Raw genomic sequence first — 15,451 nt, 5'->3', positions numbered from 1 at the left:
TGCCTTTAAGGGAACTGTTGAGCTATAACAAACTCAGAAATCTATTCAGTGGATGCATGAGTGAACCCCATCCAGTCCACTCTCCCACTGCTGAGTGGGCTCTGCAAAGCTAAATAAAAAATAATAAACATTTCAAAACCTACTTATTTTCCTTCCTGAAATCAACCACTATTACACTACTTATAGCATTTATTTGATTTAAGTAAGAAAAGGCTAGTTTTACATATTCACTTTTCAGAGAGGAAATGCACTTGTTCCTGGCATCAATTATGAAAACCCCCTGGCCACATGATGCAAGAGTTAATTTTAGCTCATATCAGACTTTATCATACCAGTGAAGGTTAAAGTTTCACTCAGTATGACACACAACTACAATTTCAATATCAAGCTTGGGTAAGATTTAAACTTGAGATAATGGTGGGACACAGCATAGCTTTGCTTGTTGGGTTGAACATTCAGTCACAAGCGTACAATGGAAACTTTGCTATTGCAACTGACAGAAGTAGAAAAAAAGGAATTGTTCAATACATTTTAGAAAGTGATTTAGATTAGGGTTGGGCAACTTTTCTGCCACTTAGTCACAGAGAAGGAGTAGTAATTTATAACCTTACTGTTAGGAGCTTTCGCTGGGTTATGAGAGACCTTGGTTACAGTCTCTGTACCCAGAAATATTTAAGTATTTTTACACAAAGTGGCACATTTTCATTAGGAGAGATGCACTGTTCATACCTCTTCTCTGAATCAGACAGCAAGGGGATTAAATGTTAGGTTTTCCATATCCCAGAGAAGTGTCCTTACCACTGGGTTATAGGCAGTGAATGGCAGTGTGTGGAGGGCTGGGTTTAGATAAGGTAACTACTATATCCCTTCATGAGTCTAACTCTTTGTTTTTAATAAAAATGCCCAGAAATTTAAAAAAAAACAAACCAAAAATTCAACCTGAAACAGTTTTTCTCAATTTACCAACAACAACAAAAAGGGTTCTGGAACAAACAGTAATATTTTCTCTTATTTTGTCACTTAACTGATAAGTCAAGTATTTGCACAATCTCAGTTTATAGCATGTCTGCCTTTAGCTTCCTAATGCAAGGTCCCCCAACCTGGTGGAGCAGGGAGCAGTAAAGACAGGGAAAGCTGTTTAACCACAAGACTGACATACCACGAACATGTTGAGAAGTGATGCAGAGCCATTCCCTGGGCCCACCAGAATGCCAGAGCATCCAGCTGTAGCAAGGACTTCTTAGGTTGCAAAACTGGTCCTCTGCTCTTATAAATAGAACCAAGATGGCGGGATCCAAATGTGCAGACATGTGGTTTGTGGTGCCACAAACCTCTTTGCAGCACGACAAACCGCACATTCAGCACATTAAAAATGTGCCCCACACTGCAAATTTGCAGCATGGGGACAAAATTTGCTACCAGGAAATCCCTATAGCAAAAAAACCATATCCTCTCTTCTGTCAACCACTCTACTGGGAGATGGTACCAAGATTACACCACCATCTTTATGTGTAAAATATACCCATGGGTGGCCCTGTCATGTTTAGGTTTGTACCCATCAGAAAAGGAAACAATGTTACGGTAATATTATGTAACCAGACCGCCTGCCATTGTTCCACTGGCATGCTCTTTTGTTCTCTCTCCAATGAACTTGCATCTAAAATCTCAAACACCAGAGATTTCTCACATAAAGTACTGCACTGCATCATCTCCCTCCTTGCCAGTCAGCTTAATATTAACTTTCTGCTACTCATGTACGTGGTGCAAGGTCACCCCTTCACTGCACTGTGTAGCTCCACTCTCAGCTGTGTGCTGTAACACAAAATCAAGATTCCCCAACTTAAAATAGGGTTACTTTGTGTGGGGCAAGGCCTGCCTCACACTGTATGCATGGACAGCACCTAGCACAGAGTTCTCAATTCAACTAGACCTGATAAAAGGACAAACAGTTCAATAGAAGAAACAGAAGTAGCAGCCAGATATCTAGAGTGCAAGTCCAGTCTACAGCCACTGCACCCCAGTGTCTTCCTCTGGCAGTTTCCATGGTATAAAGAACAACGATAATTGATGCTAATGACTCTATCCCATTTTGAAAAACTAGCTGATGCATGCAGTTTTGATTAAATCTGTGTCTGCTTAAATAGTCAAGCAGTGAAGCAAAGCAAGTGAGAGTCAGAAGGGTATGAAAAAACAGTGCTAGCATTTCAGAGGGCTTTTTTTGGAATGGTTTGTTTGTTTGTTTGTTAAATCCTAACCTACTAAAGAGACTTACTTGCAAAACAACAGGAAAAGCTAGCATAAAACGTTTATTCTAAGGCTCTGCCTACACAGAGGGAGTTCTACAAATATTTCCCATCCTTGAATAAGCCTTACTGGCCACAAAGATACCACTCCAGCTGCTGACATGGTTTTTGGTAAGGATGTAAGCTGTTGATCATAGGGTTGTGCTGAGCAGCGCTAAGCAGCAAAAATGTAATCTGTATTCAAACAGTGCTAAGCTTTTGCTCAATTGCTGTATGCAATGGAGAGAATTTTTTCTCAAATTTGTTTCTGGCAGACCAATCTAAAGTAGATTTGATCTACGTTTGCTTTCACAGCTGACAAAAAGGATTAAATTTGACTTTGAGTAAAGAACTGAGTACAACCCCAATTATGTATCTGATGGTAATATACCTTCATAAACTAAAAGGGAAAATGAAATAACTATACTTTCTGAGAAAGGCTACAGTTAAAGTGGTTCTACTTATACCTAATGATAACATGGTAGATGACGTTTGATATCAATTTGCTTATTTACCAATACCAACTAGAGTCAACAAGAACTCTGAAATATTAAAGCATTCTCTGTGAATCACCTTCAGCCTTCCCCATCACAGAAGAAAACTCTATAAACCCAGGCTGATAAGCTTTCTTGGACTGTACATTTTCATAATATCAGGGTAGCTTGCATCTGAATCATGCTTATAAAACAAGAGCCCAGATTTGCACTGTATAGCACAGGTCACTCAAGGCTAGATTTACAAATGGACTTAGATACTGCAACGCTTAGTCCCACACCTGCGCTGGACTCCCGACTCCCAGACACAAATCCACAGCTCTGAGTTAAATACCAAGGCTCCCTACATGGTGCATGGAGCAAGGTAGGCATTTCAGAGTTGGATTCACAACAGAAAATCATCTAAGTCAAACAGTGAATGTTAAAAAGAGGAGGGTGTCTTCAGTCCTGCTTCACTCTGGGGCTTAGGAGCAGGAGCTGCAGAGAGGTACTAATTTCAGACAGTGATTCACACTGGGAACTCCCTCCTGGAGTAAAGTGCCCAAGTCATTCCCTTCCAAAGTGAAGCAGGGAGATTCTTTCTTTCTACAACACAGCTGGAAGAGGAGGTGTGGGTTGCCCTCTTTTACACACGGGTTCAGTAGTTGTTGCACTCACCCAGGTTATGGCAGAGGTTGCTTTAATGTCCTCAGCTTGATTTTACTCTAAGCAGCCTTGAACAAAATGCACAAGCAGTCCTTAAAACTGTGACTGGAATCCAGGTCTCCCTGCCCTCTGAAATGTGCCTGTGGACTCAGGTGGGTAAGGTGTGCTCTGCCCGTCCTCACCAGGACCACTGCTGCAGTGGCAGAGACAAGTCAATTGTGGCCAATAAGTCTTTAGATTCACTGAAGGACTTAGTATCGCTGTAGCATGTCAATACCCATGGCTGCATATTCTGCAAATAGCTAGCAATTAAGAGTGTCGGTAGCTCTCTTAAAAGTGTTATTAAAACGTACATTACAGAACAAGGGTCTCAAACTGCAGCAAGGAAAGTTTAAATTAGATATTAGGAAAAACTCTTTCTAGGGGGGTAGTAAAGCACTGGAACAGGTTACCCAGAGAGCCTGTGGAATCTCCATCCTTTGAGGTTTTTAACATGACCTCCTGAGGTCCCTTCCAACCCTAATTTTCTATGATTGCCTCTGTCAATATGGTTTGCAGACTGTCACCATTAGGACTAGGGTGAAATCCTTTTAAATACCTGGTAAGACTTCCAATGGAGCTCACCATGTCCTAAGTTTAAAAATAGGTAACAGCAATACATATATAGCCATGCACCTTTCAAGTTGAACATATGCAGTTAACAGTTATTTAGACTCAGTTGTGTCCGTGCATGCTTTTCACATTCCTACTGCTATGGAAAGGGTCAGATACTACAGCGATCCACCTATGAATCATTTTAATTTGATGGAGAACATCTTGTAGGTTCTCAAGCACCTCATCTTAAGTTTTGATCATGCAACTGGATCAACACAAACAGATAGAAGCAGTCTTTCCAGTATCAGTGAGGCTCTGCAGAAATCCACATGCATGGAAGTAATTTCAGGGTGGCAGGATGTATGATGTAAGGTTGTAATTTGTGCAGTCAGAATTGCAGCCTCTTCATAAAGCAAGAGCTACAACTTTCCTACAAAGCCGGACTGCATTTTCTTGCGAAGGTGCTCAAAAGAATTAAGAAAGGTTAGGGCGTTGTTTGCAAAGTTTACCGACACAAGAGCACCGTTAATGAAAAAACACTTGTGAAGTTTCACATATACAAATTGTTAGAAACAATGAGAAAAGGGAAATGCCACCTGAATGGATTACAGCTTGTTTATGGGGATCTCTGTCTCAAGGTTATGGTTAAAATAGATGCACTATCAGTGAAGAAAGCACTTCAGAAAAAAACAATTTTCCTCACATGTGGATACAAGTTAAAAAGAAAGAACTCTAGTAGAAAGGTGATGGATCAAAAAAGTGATTAGCAGAAGCTGAAGACAGTGAAGTCTTTCCTTTCAGTTTACAAAGACAACTGAAAACTACACAGTGGAAATCCAAAAGCACTTTTAAGCTGCGGATCTCAGGGCTCTTCCTGAACATTAATGGATTCAGTTTTCCACCACTTCATTAGATAAATACTGTAAAGATCTTCATTTTATCAATGAGAAAACTGAGACAGAGAGGTCATTCTTGCCTATCATGAGGACTGGAAGAGCACAACCTGAACTCAAATTCAAGCTTTTCCTGTGTGAATTTGGATAAGTCACAAGGGGACAACTTAAGAGTTCAAGCTCCCTATAGCCCCTATTGTCAGATGGACCATGTACAGAAGGAAATATAGACACGTCATTTAAATGCCTCCAGAGCTGCTGAGCCCTTCATTATCTGGCCCTCTTTACCTATTTCTCCTTGATCAAATTAGGATGACAGTACCTTACAGAGGTATTATGAGAAACAACTCATTAATGTGTGTGAGGTGCTCAGATGTACTTAGAACAAGTGATTTTTTCTTCTCTTGTACTTAACTCAAGCCTCTGAAAACAACAAACAACAATCACATCTGCTCTCATTAGTGAGCAAAAATACATCTGTATAGATTTCCCCCTTGTCAGCTTTGCACAACCCACACAGCTGGGGGAAGAAGAGTACTGGAGTCTGTTCCTTCTTTTAAGTTGAACAGTTAGTTAAGTTCCAGTTACAGGAATAATTAGTTACAGGTGTGCTTGCAATGAACATAGTGAGGTTGCACAGCTGTTCTGAGAAAAATTTGGTCTAGAGGACCTTTATTACCAGCAATGGGGCATGAGACAGAATCTAAACCAACTCTCAGATCCAAAGGCAGTTTGCAGGGCTAAGAGACCATCTAGGGAGGCCATCTTTAATACAGAAGCAACAGAGATGATCAGGCAAACATGAAGCCCCGTAATACCATCTCTGCAAAATCACTTTCCACAACAGATTTATTCTAATTTCACATGTGAACGTTTCAATTGCAATTCAAATAACTATATTTCAAGAGTCATTCCTTCCTTTGGCTACATAGCATCTGCATAAAGATGTTCACGTACAGATCATCTTACAACTGTAAGTTACTCTTTTCAATAACTGAAATCAAAGACTAACCACCTAGGAAGGGTTCATGCCTGGCCATTCATGTATTCCAAGTGCACGTTTATAAGCACCGCTTGCCAAACAGGATACAATTAGTAAGAAAAGAAAGCATTGATCTTCAAGCTTCCAAGAGGGCATTAGAAACAATGGGGAGGAAATACAAAATTAACACTACAGAAAAGCAGTTGGCAGCACCCTTTGAGGGTCTGTCCATCATTACAAGGCTGCCTATTCACTTACTTTCATTAGAAAAATTGCATCTCAGAAGCATTCCTGACGGTGTCCCTTTTTCCTAATTAAGGCTCACCAAAGAGCTGTGTCTTTTGGCTACTGCACAGCATACAGCATGTTCATTGCACTCTTGCTGCTCAAAACCTCTCCAATTAAAACATGTGAAGAGTCCTGTGGAGTCATCATTTGAAAGGCTAGTTCTCAAGTTGGATTAACTGGCAGTCACTGACAAGATCACGAAAGTGGGAATGGCCCCTTTGGGTCTCCACAATGGGAACAGAGTTAAAGTGCATTAGCTCTCCTCCGAAGCACAATAAACAAGCCACCTGACTGGGAGAAGTAAAACTCTGTCCTCCCTCTTAGAGCAGCTCACTCTGCAGCAGTTTTCAGGCCAAGACAACAGAGCAGGTCACCAACTTTCACATATAGTAGCCTCCACTCACTTTATCAGCAGTTTGCTTTGGCATGGCATTCACAAAATATAAGTCAACAGTGCCACTACTGACCGATGCCCATACACTCACACAGCTACTCAGCTGTCAATCAGTGCAGATCCACCACACCTACTTCTATAGCACTGATACTGTTAATATGTCTCTGAGTGGTGGTTTCAGGTAGAAAGGCAGCCTTGTGCTGCTATGGGTAGCTTGCCATACCTTTGATGCACCTAAAAGACCCAGTCCCAGTTTCATAGTCCTTGACCTGACAAAGAATGGGAGAGCTGCAGAGACAGCACGGTCCATCCCTGAGTAGGAAAGTTGCACCTTGTATAACCAGGAAGGCCCAGCAGGGCATGGTGCTGAAAGGATCTGTCTGGCAATGGAAAATCACTACAATACAGAGCCTTTGAGGAAGGGAGAGGGAAGCCTTCTCTAAGGGACAGAAAACAGCATAAGACTGGCTTATATGAGTGATCACAGATTGAATCAATGGGTCATATTGTCTTCCAATACCATCAGGATGACATTTCAACCTCCAAATCTCTTCAGTTGAGCATCTCTGCAAACCACACAACTCTGCAGTAAGGTGATGAAAAAATGTGTGTAGACCCATAGTGTGAAGCCAATGGGGAGCCTCTGTTGCCATAGGAACCTAATTCAATCCTCTCACCCTTTCCAGACAGAAGAAGTACAAAGCTCAGCAGCGTCTGAAGAGGAGCAGAGTCGAAATATCAACCGAACCTCGGCCGAGAGAAATAGTTAGCCACGTTAATCTGAAGTCAGGCAAAAGAGAGTGGCACTTTATAGAATTAACTCTTAATGACATCTCTCTGAATTAGTTTATGGTGCCACTCTGCTCTGCTTTCTGAGAACTGACACTGTTCCAGACACATGCTTGAAAATGTCCTTACGGGGATTGGTCTGTGGCCCCCCTTTCCCAGTACATCTCCCATATGCTATTATACCAGGGAACCTTAGAAGGGCGCGCCTTCAACAGTTATTCACTTCTCAGGCTATGAGTCCACTTTATTATACAGTAAATATAGTAGTTGAAACTTAGCCACAGCTGATCAGCATGCACAGGATGGATGTTTACCGCGGCGGTGGCAACAATAAAGGTCCCCCTCCTTTGTCCAGTGCCCAAACTGTTGCAATTCATAGTGACTTTACACCAATGACAAGGTTATACCTACAAAGTCTATTAGTTTAAGTAAAGCTATTAGTATTTTTTTGCCTCTCAAGACATGCTGCAGATTTTACAGCAGAGCTCTTCTGAGAACAGCACTTGGTAATTTTCATCTAGATCTAGTTCTTCTTTTAATCAAAGAACAAGGATCCTTATTTTAAGTAAAAGCCACAACACGATCTCATTTTGCTTCACTCCCTGTGTCCTGCTGCCTCTCTCTCGTATGTATGTCAAGCTCCTGCTTAGACACAATCATTGCCCCTTCCCAGTACTCCAGGGATGTCTAAACTCTCTCCAGTCAATGAGTTCTACTGACAGTCCAAAGACTGAACTAAAAGACTGAAGAGAAGCAGACAGCTATCTCCATCTTTCATTCAGAACCACAACAAAAAGAAGCTACAAGTACCATCTTACAAAGGGGCATGAAAGTTTGGACCACATGGGAACACTGTATTTTGGGATCTCTTGTCTTTAGACGCCACATCTCAGTCATGAGGAAGACTGCATAGAAGAGGTCCAGGAGGCCTGTATGTCCTCCGGCTGTAATCCGAGTTCTTTTAATAACCCTTAATATTATAACTATAAAATGATATACATTCCAAGGGTAATCTTCCTTTACTTTGTATTTTCTTATCTTTTCTCCATATAAATTAGAGGTGCACTGATATATAGATGCCATATCAGATCGGCACCGATAAAAGGAATATTAACATTATCAGCTATCAGCTTTTTTTGGTTGGTATAGCAGATAATATACTGATAAATATAATATGCCTTCTGGCTGGGGCCCCTGGACTCCATGTGCACGTGTGCAGCCGCACGTATGCACTGATCAGGAATTCAGCTGAGCAGCAAGGAGAGCAGCACCCTGCAGGTAAGTCTGAGGAGGGGAAGGGGCATGGGGGGCAGATCAAAGCCCCCACAGTGGGGGCAGGGCAGTGAATGGGACCTGGGGGAGTGGGATGGAGCCACAGGCAGCTTGTCCAGGGGATCAGCATCCCAACACTTAAAAATGGTGGCTGGGGGGCTTGAACTAAAGCTCATTAAATGAGCTTTAGTTCAGGCACTGCCATCACCATTTTTAAGCACCAAGATGCTTTTAACCAGAGCAGAACCAAGAGGGGTGAGGGTGGAGGTGAGCTGCCCACTATGGGTTTGAGGCTCTTTGCCCTGCTGCCTTTGCTGCAGGAGCCACGCGCTAGGTGCACATCCCCTGCTCATCCAGCAGCAATGGCAGTAGCAAGCTGTACCTCCAGCTTCTGAGCAGGCAGGGGGATGTGGAGCAGGGGATGATGAGCTTTAGTTCAAGCACCCCTGCTGCCATTTAAATGTCGTGACACTGATCCCCTGGACAAACTCCTCACCCCAGCCCCAGGGTCCCACTCATCACCTTGCCTCTGCCTCTGCCACAGCCCCACACCCTTCCTCACCATGGAGACCTCAGTGTGCCCCCGCATGCCCTTACAGATTTATGTGCAGGATACTGCTCTCCACACTGCCTGGCTGCATTCCTGTAAATTGGTTATCAGATTGGTATTGGCCAATATGCCTGGTGAATAATTGACTATTGGTGTCAGCCAAGAAAATCTTTATCAGTGCACCCCTATTATAAATATCTCTTATTCCATTAGCTGGATGAGCTGTTATAACCCTTAAGTCCCCCAACAGGCTAGCTGCTTTGTTTATTCCTTTTCATCCCTTCATCCCACCTTCTTCCCCTTTCCCTATGCTTTGCATTTAAATGACCTTATTCCTTTCTATTTAGTACCCCTGCTCTCTGCAAGTTCATTCACAGCATCTGACAAAGTAGGCTGTACTGCAAAAACTCAGGCATCTATGAACAGATTAGGAGTCAGACAACCCTGGCAAAGACTAAGTGGATGGGGGCCATAGGCCCCCCTGGATGTACATTGCACATGCAGGCAGGTGACGCCGGCATATGGAGCTGCCCATAAAGCATGCAGCTTGCTGCCTAGTCTGGGAGGTCAAGGCTGCCTTGTCCCCTGCTGCCCTCACCTACATCAATCAGGTCCTGCACAAGGGAAGTCCCTGCTCGCCCCCCCCCCCGGCCTCCCAGTCCTTCAGAGCTTGTTATGGGACCCCAGACACGGCAAACCCGATGGCACTCCCTGCTTCAACATCTAAGCAGGCCAGGGGACACGGAGCCTGTCCGTTTCTGTTTCCATTTCCATTCCGTCCATCGTTGCCAGCTCTACACACTCATATTTTGTATCGTCTATCATCCTGCCCTCGCATCTCCCCCAGACAACACGTGGTGGCACACCCTGGGCAGGGGTGGGCTGAGGGTCCCTGGTGAGCAAGTCTGTATTCCACCCTGATCCTGTGAGGTACTGAGGACCTCAGCTGATGGCTCCTTCACAGAGCAGTTGCCACGGGCATGTATCTGGTGTGCTTCAAAGATGCCCTTGACACCTGCCCCTCTTGTGGGCAGAGGGAGACCCTGGCACACGCCTACTTAGAGTGTGCCAGGCTGCAGCCCCTGCACCTCATCGTCTGGAACCTCTTATTGAGGTTCTGGCTGCATTATTCCCAACTTTTTATTTATGCAGTCCCCGTCCATGGCCCCACCAAGTCCCAGGACCTCCTCATCAACTTCCTCCTGGCCCTGGCCAAGCTGGCCATGTACCGGACCAGGAAGGAGACTCTGGCCAGAAGGGCCCCTGGGGACTGTGGGGCCGTTCTCCCTTCTCTGTTCTGTTCCTGTCTCCAAGCAGAGTACCACTGGGCAGCATCCGCTGGTTCCTTGGACTCATTCGAGGGCCAATGGACAGTGTCCGGTGTGCTCTGCTCCATGTCCCCACACAGTGCACTTGTTCTGAACCTATAACCCACATGCCTATCCCTGTTTTTCATCCTTTATCCCAAGACCCTGGCTGCTGCCATGGTCCAAGCTACAGGGGTAGTGGCAGCTGGGTGGGACCCAAAGGGTCACAAATTAAACCCCTTGCAGGCTCCATGTAATGCAGTGGTCTCCAACCTTTTTAAGTAAGAGATCACCTTTGGAATTTAAAAGCAACCCAAGATCTACCATGCGCCACTGTCACCCCTCCCCCACACCCAGCAGGTAAGTCTGCTACTGGCTTATTTGGAGGCACACCTCCCCAGCAGGTAAATCCCATCCAGCCAGGACCTCACTCAACTTACCTCTGCTCCAGCCTCTGTAGCACTGTCCCTCACTGCGGGGGCCTCGATCTAGCCCCTACCCCGCTGGGCTGAGGCATGCATGCATGGATGCAGGCACTCAGACCCCCACCACAGCCTCGGATCAACTCCAAGAGGCTCCAAGATCTACTGCAAGAGGCTCCGAGATCTACTGGTTGGTGAATGCTGATATAGCCCATGGATGTCCAGCTGGATAGCCCTGGTCTCTATATAAGGTACTGTGCTATCCTGCCCTGCCTTCTGCCAAAATGCAAACTAGCACAGCTAGCTAGCTCTCTCTACAAGTGTCTGCAAAACTGTGACATTCACACATGGGCTCTGAGCTCTGGAATTACTTTTATTCAAATTTTAGAACCAATTTTGAGACCCAAGGGACCTCAGGAGGTCACTATTTCATTCCCTTGCTCAAGGCAGGACCATCTCTCTGTATTTAAATCATCCTAGACTCTAACCTGTTCTTAAAAACTTCATGACCAACCTCACACACAACCACCAGCCACAATGCCCGAGACATCAAAAAACACCCTAACTTGCCATGGATTAGGGAAGGGGATGAGGGTAGTGCAAATGTCCTACCACTGTAAGGACACGAAGTAACTTGTTAAAACGTGCTCAATAGAGCCATCTGAATGTTAACAAACAGGAGAGAGGTTGCACCTTGTAAACTAACTCAATCAGAGATGCATAAACTTTCATGTGCAAGAAGATCTCACTTCACGAGATGCTATGCATCTCTGATTCAGTTAATCTATAAGGTGTACCTCTACCCTGCCTTCTAATAAAAATAAAAGGAGCAGGTGAACAGTGTAGAGGAGCAGCTGAACAGACGTAAATTAAAAACAAAAAACCTGGCATTTATCATTTTCCAAAATGAAAGGCTGCACAATCAAAATCTATTCAGTAGGACCTTTAACAGATAAAAATACTGCCACTCCTTAGTACAGTCAGATACACCATTACATAGCAATAAAAGCAACTTTAGCCCACAGTTGCACATGCATTTTTAGTTTCCCACACCAAAGTACCATGGCTGGAGGAGCCTCGCTGCTAGAAGCAGCACTGTTGCATATGAGCTACCACCAAAAAGGAAGCAGTGCTAGTGCAGACTGAATCTAGCATGCTAAATGAAGACAAGACCTCAAGGATTATTTTGGTCTCTCTTTTGCTCCAGTGATTTCAATCAACTTAGGAGGGAAAAGACTCTCAAGACCTCTTTAAAAATCAGCTACATAACACAGGCACCCACCTCAACCTGAGCTTCAACAGTCACAGCATCACAAAAGAGCAGTCCTTGCGCTGGGGTCTAACACGGGGTGGGAGAAGGGGGCAGCTGAGGAAGAGTTGCCACCACACCATGGAAGCACCTGCCGCAGGGAGGCCCAGAGGCGGCTCGCAGCCGTGGGCGCCGCACAACTCCGCAAAGAGCCTCGTGCCAGAGCAACTCAAGTATCCGGAGCCCGCTGGATCCGCCGTCTAGGAGCGGAGCATCCCCGCGCGCCTCCCCGGGCAGAGCCCACACCCCCACCCGCCAGCTTCCCGCAGACTCTCTCAGCGGACGCCCATGCACGGCTGTCCTGGGCTAGAAGAGAGCGCCCTTGCCCCAAAGCCCTCCTGCAGGAGGACGGACCGAGAGCGCCGGGCCCCGCTGCGGACAGCGCAGGAAGAGGCTGGGGCTGGGCGAGCCCCTGGGACAGCCCTGGGCTGGGACAGCCCGGTGAGCCTGGCGGGGGCTGCCCGGAGCCGGCTGGGAACTTCTCCCGCCCCGCCCGAGCGGCCCAGGGGGAGGGGAGGGGAGGGGAGGGGTGGCCGGGGGCCCGCGGGCACTGCCCGACCTCCGGGAAGCATCCGTCCCGCGCACCCACCTGCACAGCCGCTCCCGCCGGGGCTCGCCGCCCAGCCCGGCCCCGCAGCGCCGCGCTCCCATGCCCGGCGCCGACCCGCCCGCGGCGCACACGGAACCGGCGGCGGCAGCTCGGGGCGGGGCCAGCGGCAGCCACTTCCCCGCGGGGGCGCCCGGCCCGGCCCCGCCACCCCGCGCCTCCCCTCCCCTCCCCTCCCGGGGTGCAGGGCCCCGACACGTCCAGCTCTTAAGGCGCAGAAAACAGGATGGGCCCAGATCAGGGGGGCACGGAAAGACCCGAGGTGACATCCCAGGCGGGCTGGGCTTGTTGTGCTGGGACCCTCCCCGTGGCTAGGGGGGATTTCATCCCGAGCGGCTCCGGCGGCAGGGCATCAGGTGGGTGGGTGGGTGAGTACCGGGCTTTGCTAGAAGTCCTCCGAGTCAGCGGCGTTGCAGCTGCGCTGGTAGGCAGCTGGTCCTGCGAATCCAGGTGGGGAGGTATAATCCCCTGAGATCGATGATGAGCAGATGCTCGGCTTCGTACTGGAAGAGCTCTGCTTTTGGATTCGCGAAATCCTGTATTGCTGGACAACCCCCTAGAGAAAACCCTTCCCCTCCCACACCCTAAATTCATCTTACACCCATCTTGCTTCAGCCCACTTCTCTGAAGCGCCAGACCATTGTTCTGCACATCTCCTCTCTGGCCTCCTCAAGTAGTGGCCCAGGAGCCGCCTCCCCACCTTCGTTCTTCAGAGAGAGCTGGCAGCCCTCAACCATGAAGAGCGATTTCAAGGGAAAGGAAAGGTATGCCACCTACCTGCCCGGCACAGCTGCTTGCGCTGGATCCTCGGCTTGCGGCACTCAGGTAGCGGCACACATAACGACTAGGGATTTTGCATCGGGTTTCCTTGTGGGTTCCGTTTTTTCATAAGAGAGTGACCGCACATTGTCTATTATACAAGACTTGAAAGTCACTCGGAGGCCAAAATAGATGCAGGTTTCAGTGTGAGATTCCAGAGAATTTTAAAAAAGCAAGAGCAGGCTGAGAAAAAAAACCCTTGATTGATCACACGTTGAAATGAACGTGTTGTGCGAATGAAAAGGGTGTTGCGCATGCTTCAGCTGCCTCCGAGGCCTTTAGTCACCAGAACAGCGTGATGGCAATTTATTACTACCAAAGCACGTAGGCAAAACTTTGCCCTGTATATCACGGAGTGACAGACAGACTCTTTCATTCTATTTGCACTGGCAAATTGCAAGTAATCATCTACCAATGAAGACAACAGCGGGAGCTTTAGGTTTTTAAAGGAACTTTATCAGCCAAGGATAGACTCTTCAGCTTCACTTGGCAAGTGGCTTAGCTCCACTTCTACTGAAACCAATGGCGAACCTCTATTCAAAAGAGATTAATCCAATACAGACTACCTTTGAAATTACCACACTATGTCATCCAGCCCTATGGAACTAGGAACAGTCCTGGGCTGCTTCTGGATGAATAATGGTCCACACAAACACACTTATTGAAAATCCCTGTGAGAAAAATCACTGCACCTGCTTGGGCCTTGATCTGCCAAAGTGCTCTGTGTAGGCAGGTCTCAGATCTCAGTGAAGCAGCTGAGAATCAGGGAGTCTGTCTGTACTAAGATCATTGCAGAACTGGGGTTAAGAGTGTAACTGCCTTTTTATTTAGAAAATAGGACAGGAAGGAAAGATAAGAGCTGAGGAGGGGGCGGTTTGATCCAAGTCTAGATCAAGGTCAGCTTACGTCTTGGAGACAGATTTGATTTCATCAGCCAGTGGGCTCATCTACATATGTAATGAATGTGAAGCAATAAACTATGCACTGGAGTTGATTGCTCCCGGGCACCGTGTTTACATATATGTCCATGACCACAGTGTGTTGAACCAGGTCAGAGCAGCCCTGGCTGGCAGGAGGCCTGGTGGGTCAGTCTGCCAGCCTGGGGCTGCTCTGACCTGGCTCAGTATGCTGCAGAGGGGCCAGCTGGGGCATGAGGGTGCTCCAGTGCAGGGCTAGCCAACTGGCAGCCCCCATACTGAAGCACCTTCATGCCCCAGCCAGCCCCATCAGCATTTAAACATGTATGGCTGCACAGTAGATTACGCCGCTGCAAGATAGTACTTGTATTTCCAAGTCCTAACTTAGAGCATTGTTTATTAGTTTCCTGTGGCCTAATAGGGCTGCATGTATAGACGCAGAAAGTTTATGGTGGAGCTAATTAGGAAGCTCTGCAGTAAATGTCTCTTGTAGACGTGCCTCTATCTGACTATTTTTGCCATTTTAAACCACATCCAAAATGTGGGGCATGGGCCCCTTCTGTTTTGAAACATGTCCTGTGACCAAATTCACAGAAACAAATTCAGATCTGAGAGTTCAAATCCAACTACTTCTGCCTCTCATCTGATTCAGACTCATCTGGATCTGAGGTTTCAGCTCCGGTTTGTATCTAATCGAGCCTGCCCATGGCAGGTCTAAGAAATAGTTTTGAACCTGTCACAAAGAATGAAGATGCACCAGTTGTGAGCACTGTAAAATGCACTGTGAGTACACCCCCTTCAACCTGGCACATTATATATACTAAAACCTATGTGTTTTTCTTCTTTGTGTGTATGAGACCTGAGGAAATTACCAAAAATGGTTATCA

General features: G+C 46.5%; 1 protein-coding gene across 2 annotated transcripts in view; it reads right to left on the bottom strand.

The window, feature by feature from the left end:
• The window catches only part of PIK3R5 (phosphoinositide-3-kinase regulatory subunit 5), a 107,538-nt gene extending 94,642 nt beyond the window's left edge, over positions 1–12,896 (bottom strand). The window contains exon 1 of one of the 2 annotated variants that reach the window (XM_006277031.4): positions 12,811–12,896. The gene's annotated coding sequence lies outside the window, so the exon portion shown is untranslated. Of the gene's footprint in view, positions 1–12,194; positions 12,596–12,810 lie in introns of those variants that run through there. The other variant, XM_019485717.2, reaches the window with a different exon arrangement.
• Between the last annotated feature and the right edge of the window lie 2,555 nt (positions 12,897–15,451).

This window comes from Alligator mississippiensis, chromosome 8, assembly GCF_030867095.1.
Source record: "Alligator mississippiensis isolate rAllMis1 chromosome 8, rAllMis1, whole genome shotgun sequence".
Lineage (NCBI taxonomy): Eukaryota > Metazoa > Chordata > Crocodylia > Alligatoridae > Alligator > Alligator mississippiensis.
This window is presented reverse-complemented; position numbering and strand designations above follow the sequence as displayed.